The sequence below is a fragment of the Helianthus annuus genome, chromosome 1 (genome assembly GCF_002127325.2).
Source record: "Helianthus annuus cultivar XRQ/B chromosome 1, HanXRQr2.0-SUNRISE, whole genome shotgun sequence".
Lineage (NCBI taxonomy): Eukaryota > Viridiplantae > Streptophyta > Magnoliopsida > Asterales > Asteraceae > Helianthus > Helianthus annuus.
The window spans coordinates 71460924-71469807 of NC_035433.2; positions in this window are offsets into that span (position 1 = coordinate 71460924).

The following is an 8884-nucleotide window of genomic DNA, read 5'->3' on the forward strand; positions in this document are numbered from 1 at the left end:
TGAATTCTACTCTACATCTTCCAGGTTACTACAGTCTTAAGTAAAACGAAGTTCAGTTTTGTATCTGGTTGTCTTTCTTAGTATTTGTTTTGCAATTTTCATGTTCATTTGTTTACGAATGATCATAAATTTCTTTAAGTTGTTTTAAACTCTACTTTTGATTTCTTTAAACTTTTTAATTGATTCTATGTACAGTAGAAGGATTTAACGTTGATGTCCGAGTCAAAATCGATTAGCCACGAAGGTACGTTGATTTTTGAATCTTTCATCGTTTGATATTGGTGTGTTCTCCAAGCTTTATCCAAAATGGATTGTTATTCCTTTTTTGCTATGTCCAAATTTCTGTTGATAAACACCCAAACTAGATTGTTATTCCCTTTTTGCTACGTTCAAAGCAATCCAAGAACATGGTAGATTTTTAATGGGATTTTTTCGTATTTATATTTTCTTTATTGTTTGCTAATCTTATGGTTAGTAAGTATTACTTTCCCAAAATCCACCTGCGGATAACACCCGCTTCGAGGGCGTGACTTTGTTGTAGGCACTTGACACCTTTGCACAGATCTAAGAACGTCATAATGCAGTAAAATAAGTAGAAAGGAAGCTACTTGAGTTGCAATAAGTGCGTATGTGTCTATATAAAATGATAACGTTAATTACATACTTATTTATTCCATGAGACTATGTGAGAAAATAAATAAATATTTAAATTGTTGAGGTTGTTGCTACCGCAGTCACCATATTGTACCACAAATAATCAAGGAAAATGCTTAAATAATCTTAGAAGCACACTTGGCAATGGACAAATCAGAACTGAATCATACTATGATTGGACTGGATTCTGGTAAAAAAAAGTTGCAATATTTTGTTATTCATATTTAATTTAGATAATTTATATCATGCATATACTTCACTAAATCTGCAGAGGAGAATTCTACTTGAGAATACCTCTGAAAGTTAAAAGCATTCAAGACGTATGACTTCATACCAAGTCAGGTCCGTTGTCTTTAGTCATCACTAATGCATGCTTTTTTTTATATTTAACCTTTTGGTATACATAAATGTTTATTTAGTTATGTTTGAGCTTTTACAGGGTTATATAATTTAGTAAATGAAACAAAGGCTTTAGCTCAAATATCGTTGTCTTCCAGGGATGAAATCAGTAAGTTATATGGTGTGGATGTTTGTTTTACCAAGTTCAGCTATTAAATAATACTATATTCCATAAATTATACAAACTAACTAGGTGAATTTATATTTTGTGTCATATAACATACACGTCAACATTTGACAAGAGATTTTGTCTATTGGAGGTGTATGTGTAAGTATTCAAATTTCTAGAATCACAACTCGGAAAAGATTGTTTTGTAATATACTATGATCCTTTCCAACCATATTTTTTGTGCCATCATCTTATACTGTCAAAATGACAGTATAATGAACCAGCTCGAAAGTGAACCACGACTTGTGGAGTTTATAAAATTTGGAGTTATTCGAGTAGAACCTTAAAGGCTTGAACAACAAATTATAATTAGATCCAAAATATCTATAACTAGATCAGAAATATATAGAATCCAAGTATATTTTTAAAATATACTTCACCATTTTTAAGTTTAAGCATTTGAATATCTAAATATGATAATGTGTTAATATCCTAATTTATATCTTTTATTTGGCTTCAAGATCAATCAATGGTGAGGCAAACGATAAAGTATTAGAAGTCCAGCATAGATATAACAAGGTTCGGAAGCTTTTGTACGATTAATACAGTGATATCATTAAGTCATTACTGACTTTTGGTTAACTGTTGTAAGTCATCATAATTTTGTACTTCCTGGTTTTCTTTTATTCAAACATTTTTTATTAATACGAATCATATGATTTTGATTAGTTAGTATGACATAATCACTTTTAAATCTAACTTGGACATGTTGTTGGCTTCGCACAAAACGATAACGATTTAGTACCAGATATACAAGAACTACAATATTTGGTCGATGATGGACATAAGTTCCACTGTATTAAACCAACAAAAAACTTATTGGTTATAATTTAATTCAGTGTGTTATATAAATGATTGATAACTTAGTCATAAACTCATAATTCTAATTCATATCAAACACATTTTTCAGTATTCAACGAGGATAACACACGGGCTATTATGATATCTCAGTATGTTGCTGATTAACATAGGCCGGTTTTATGATAAATTCAAGGTAGTTGTGTGAATTGTAATATGGTTACAATAATAAGACAATTATATGAAGTTGTTTTTTACAAATTATATAATTATATGGTTTTTATTATACAAACTCGTATAATACATGGGTCTATAATCCCATTTGCACGTTCCTTTTGTAATACGATTACGTTGTCCATTAAAATAAATAATTATAGTTGGATATTTGTAGTTTCTCGAGATAAAAATAAAATAATGTCCATTATAATGACTTTGTTATTTAAGAAAAAAACTTATAACTGTTTATTCTGTAGTGTCTCGAGATAAAAATAAAATTCATGTCCATCATAATGACTTTGCTATTTAAGGAAAAAAAACTTATAATTGTCTATTTATATAAATTAGTGCTCTAATGTATTCTATTAGTTTGTTGGTTGTTAACCATGGCGTTCTATAGAGGGATCTGTGGCAAACGTGCTTAGTCGCGTAACGGGTCAAAAGAAAAACCAAATTCGATGAGCCGAAGCCATAACGCCCAAGTCACATTGCGTATCACATGAAAAAAACGACCAAAGTGCATTAATCTGGACCAAAAATCAAGCCAATTCTATTACGTCCAAGTCACATTTCGTATTCATATATTTCATTTAAGTGTAATTTAATATTTATGTTAGTACTGAAATGTTTTTTTCACTAAAATATTTATGTCAATAGTGCTAAATAATATATTTTTTTTGTGAAGCCACCCGTATAAGACACGGATACTTTAAATATATAAATCAATGATATAAAGCACCCACTTTTAAAAACAATAAATAGGACTATCTTTTGTTTTTAAAGGCGGATGATTTAAATGTAATATTTAATGGATATGTAATATGTTGTTACATCATATGTTATGTAATGTAATACTGCACAATATAATTAAGAATTCAAAGAAATAAAAATGAATAATTTATGGCTGAAACGATGATTGCATTAACTACTACTTACTGCTAGATGAAAATACTAACATTTGTTTCAAGAAAACAATCTAAATATTTAATAAAGCTAGTAACATATTTTTTTTTAACAACCAACGTTAACATTTTATTGCCAAAAGAAGGGCCAGCTAACACTGGAAGTCCCTAAAAATAGAGAAAAGAAAAACATTACCTAATCAAATCCCTAATATTGAAATCACACCAACGATCCCAGTTTAAATTCCCGACATTCGACCTATGTTTAATCCACACAAAAGAATCTTCTTTAATTTCATCTAACATTTTGGGGACCGCCTCTCATCTCCCTTCAAAAATCTTAGAATTTCTATATTTCCAAATTTTCCACATCGTAGAAAATATAGCACAGCTTCAACCAATCGTTTCCACTGATTTGAGCCATTAAGAGATTTAACCGCATGAATAGCTTCAGCTCCTATAGACGACGGGTCGGGCCCATTTAATTTTAACCAATTCCAAACATTTCACCAGATTGCTTTCGACCACATACACGAAAACAAAATGTGAACCGAGTCCTCTTCTTCCAAATCTAGTAACATATTGATGCATGTTTCTTTGTTCATAGAAATAGTGAATAAACAGCTTTAACTTCACATAATGTGTTTACATTAACATTATATCACTCATCATTTTTAGTACATTTCAAGATGTTCCTTAAGACAGATAGAAATACCAGACCAAATTATTTGCATACTCTTTATGTTGCTAAAAATGTGACCAAACAATGTAATAAGAAATAAAATATTATAAATAATTCATTGGAGTGTAGGCTGTAGAGCTTCTTCTCTAAATTTGAGATAACATTATATGGATAATCATTTTTACTTCATAATAAGTTTGTCAAAACTTATAACTTTTCTTTACCTACGTTACTCCAAAACTATACATTATCAAGATTTGAATCTAGGTCTTTTTCAAAGATAAAGAGGCTTTGCCTCTAACCATTGACCGTTCATGTATAAAAATAAATAAACGCTTTTATTAATAATCACAATACAGAAAAAAAATAGTAACTAAAACTTTTACAATTGAAATAAACACAATAATAAGAACAAAATACAAAACACAAAAGGTTCTTAGTTGAGGATTGTGTTAAGAACAGGTCCCTTAAAACAAATTTCGAGTCATCCAGAAGAACTCGTTTGTTTCTAGGATACAACAGCCTAAGCAGCGGGGCTGGCCATTGAGCCGACCAAGTAGAGCGAAGGCCCAAATCTTCAAAGTGCCCAAAATTCTTTAAATATGTGTGTGTGTATGTATATATATATATATATATATATATGTTAACGTTCCAGTAAAAATGGTGTTTTATGTGAGAAATGTGGTGATGAAATGTGGCATTGCTTAAATTTATATAATAAGGGTAGTAGGGTAATTTTAAATAAAAGTCAAATTAAGAAACTAGATTTTCTCAAAACCGTTTCTGAGGAATTTTAGGAAATCAAATATTTTGTTTTTTTACGTTTTGTATATCTTCGGTTATTCAAGTCGTATTCGATATCCATATAACAATTCATTGCATCATTTTATAATTAATCAGTTATATCAACTTTTTTGTTATGTTTGCAGGTATAAAACACCATACATATTCCAAAAATACCACGACTTTACTCATAATATAGTTATGGTATTTTAACATCTGGAATGATTGTATTTTGCTATTCAAGTCATGGTATTTTAACACCATATGGGAATGATTGTATTGTTATTCTAGATGTTAAAACATGACTTGAATCATAAAAACACCACGATTTGAATCGTAATACAGTGATGGTGTTTTAACATCTGGAATGACTGTATTTGCTATTCAAGTCATGATGTTTTAACAACATCTGGGAATAATTGTATTGTTATTCCAGATGTTAAAACACTATGACTTGAATTGTAAAATACATTCGTTCTAAATGTTAAAGACCGTGATTTATATTACAAGACAATGTTTCCAGATGATTTAAAATACCATGACTTGAATCAGACAAACTTCCTGGAACCTCCATTAAAACACAATGAAGAAAAGGGTTGATCAATTATCTTATAAGACATTCTGAATTTTAAATCTTGATTCATTATCTTCGATGAAAAAGGAAACTTAAGGATTTTTTTTTTTGGAATTTTAGTGATAGCAGTTTGTGTTTTGTGAGGTGGTTTCTTTACTTAAATCATGGAAAAGGTCACCATTACCCTAATCAAGTCAAATTAGTCATAAAAAATTACAAATTTGACATTTTTGATCTCAAACATTAGAATCTTGATCTAATAGTCTAAAACACTTCTTATGCTTCTTACATAATACATTTTTTTTATAATAACCCCACCCTATATATATACGAAAAACATAACATAAAATGTGATTTGACCTAGTGGTTAGAGCCTTGCATTAAGGATGAGCTCAGTATCTGTCACAACCCCCGACCTACCCTGGGCGGGAGCCGTGAGCAGATTCGAGTGGTACCGGTGTTTATTAAAACTGTCGCAACGGGAAACTTATCAGGACCGGGTGTCAGGAAAAATATCAGAGTTTTCAAAACACCGAATTTTCATTTCATAAATTGTGGGATAAAACCCGTATTTACATAAAGGATTTTCACGGGGATAAACCCTTGATTACATAACACGTTTTATTCAAGTTTACATAGCCACTTATTTAAGCTTGAGTGCTTCATAGCACTTTTTCTTTTCTTCATAGTAAATCACCTAAAACGCGTTTTAAAAACATTTGATCAGCGGAAAATACTGGTGAGTTCATTCAGTTGTACAAAAACATGTTGTTATAATTACAGCATTAAAGGTTTTTTGCATTTGTTTATATCTTTCAATTACTCAATCAGTATTTGTCACTCGGTGGCAGTTCCTGTGACTATGGTCATATCATTATTGGCCCTCAATTGTCCAATAGCAAAGCTTATCAAGTAGTATATACAAAACCCCACATACCGGCAGTAATTTCAGAATACAAAAACTTAATCATTGTAAGTACAACTAGATTTAGGGTTAGGGCTTTGAAAGCATTTGATAAAAAGAGAATGACTCACATTGTAGATTTAGGGTTTTATTACTAGCCTTCTGGTTTAATGCTTGGTTTCTTAATTAAGCACACAATGCACACATATTAGTGTATTAACTGAATTCAACTTTAACGATAATCACGAGATCAAAACCCACAACGGGATGGCAAAGTATAGCCTTATTCAGGCAGCACTTAAACATTTGTTGGATTGGTTTCAATCGATCGGACAGGGTACCATACCAATGATTCGAGTTAGCACGCTGATTACGGCTAGAGGTTTAGAACGCGGGTATAATAACAGCAATTCAGAGAGAAAGAAAAGAATTGAGTAGGTTGGAATGTCTGCTTCATGCTCAATTATAGCTGATTTAAAGGAGTCTCGCGCCTCGCGATACATTAAGGCTGACCTTTCGCGGCCCGCGAGAAGGTCTATCTAGGGCATAGGTGTCATGAGTCAGTGGGGTAGGTTTGATACGTGGACAACACCTGTCTCTGGCACATTTTATGTCTCTCGTGGCCCGCGAAGGGTCTTATGAGTCTGTCGCGGCCTGCGACAACCACAAAAACCTTTTCTTTTTGATTTTTCGTCCTGGTTCTCGTAGTTCGCGTTTGGGGTTTCGATTATGAATTGTTGTGGGGCCTTTTTGAGGGTTGTTACATCCTCCCCACCTTGTTTTAAACCTCGTCCTCGAGATTCATTGGAATAAGTAAGGATACTTTCGTTTCATTTCTGACTCTAGTTCCCATGTGTACTCCAGTCCTCTTTTCGAATCTCACTTCACTTTTACCAGAACTAACCTTTTGTGCTTGAGATTCTTAATCTTTCTATTTTCAATTTGCAGAGGCTTCTCAACAAACTTCAGTTTCTCATTTACCTCTATGTCTTGAAGATGTATTATCAGTGATTCATCAGCTAAACATTTCTTTAGGTTACATACATGAAATACGACATGTACACCTGCCATTTCTTCGGGTGATTGTAGCTGATAAGCTACTGGTCCAATGTAGGAATTAGGTTCACCATTTATAAAATATAATTACAAAATATATAATAACGAGACTCTCGTTATTCGTAGGAAATATCATAGTACAATACCGATTGCAATAACTAAATAAAAAGAATATAAAATATAATTATATATACCAATCTTGATTCAAGCCGCATCTCTGGTGGGTCCTTCACGCGCACTTGATAGCATCCTAGACTCGAGTATTCATCATCTTGAGTCTTGAAAAATACTCCTTGACTGCAACAAAGAGCACACTAAAACGTTGACGATTTTGGTTGAGGCACGTGTTCAACACGCTTCCCTTAAAACAGATTTCGCGCCTCTACTAAAGACGACACGTCTGTCTCCCAGGGTACAACAGCCGAAGCAGTCTGTACTGCCGGAAATGGCCACGCGCCCGAGGTTACATTGAATAGAGTTATAGTGTTTGAACTTGTGGAAAATAATGATACGAAGGTGATGGAATCGAGTAGAGAAAATTCATCTCTCTATAATTCCCAACATATGGATGTTCAAGTCTTCACCACTTCTCCAAAAATTCTTCATACATATTATTTTTCTCTTGTAGTTTTCTCATCATTCCAATGAGTCACATACCCTACCATTTACTACAAAAATTATCTATAGTGAAGAGTTTCTTGGTGATTTTATTAGAGACATAAAACTCTAATAAAAGTTTCACTTAATTAGTGATTTAATTAGAGACATAAAACTCTAATAAAAGCTAATCAAGTGACATAAAACTCTACTACTCAAGAGTTTCACATATGGAGGTTAATTAGTAATTATAATTTCATTCAATTATAAATTAACTAAATATCCATTCACTAATTTTCCCAACATCCAATTCGCTTGATAACTTTAAATGGTCTCACATACGTCGGGCTTAACTTTCCTTTTTTACCGAATCGAACTACTCCTTTCCAAGGAGAAACTTTTAATAGTACTTTGTCTCCAACTTGAAATTCTAATGGCTTACATCTATTATCGGTATAACTCTTTCGACGATCTCGTGCTGTTTCCAATCTTTCCTTAATTTGAATTATCTTGTCGGTTGTTTCTTGCACAATCTCAGGATCTGATAATTGCTTTTCTCTTATTTCTGCCCAACATACGACACTTTCGTCCATAAAGTGTTTCAAATGGAGCAATATTAATGCTTGTATGATAACAATTGTTACAGGAGAATTCTATTAATGGTAAATGATCGTCCCAATTTCCTCCAAAATCTATTACACATAACCTTAGCATGTATTCTAATGTTTGTTTAAGGGTGATAAGTTGTACTTAAATTTAATTGTGTTCCCATAGCTTTTTGGAAATTTTTCCAAAAGTGAGAAGTGAAACGACTATCTTTATCAGACACAATGGATAATGGAATTCCATGTAATGAAACTATTTTATTTACATATAACTTAACTAATCTTTCTATACTAAAAGTTTCCTTCATGGGTAGGAAATGAGCTGACTTGGTTAGTCGATCCACAATCACCCAGATTGTGTCGTTACCTTTCCTTATTTTAGGTAATTTAGTAACAAAATCTATTGTTATTAATTCCCATTTCCATACTGGCATTTCTAATTGTTGAAGTAAACCTGAAGGTTTCTGATGTTCATCTTTAAGTTGTGAACAAGTTAGACACTTAGAAACATAACTAGCTATATCCTTCTTCATTCTTACCACCAA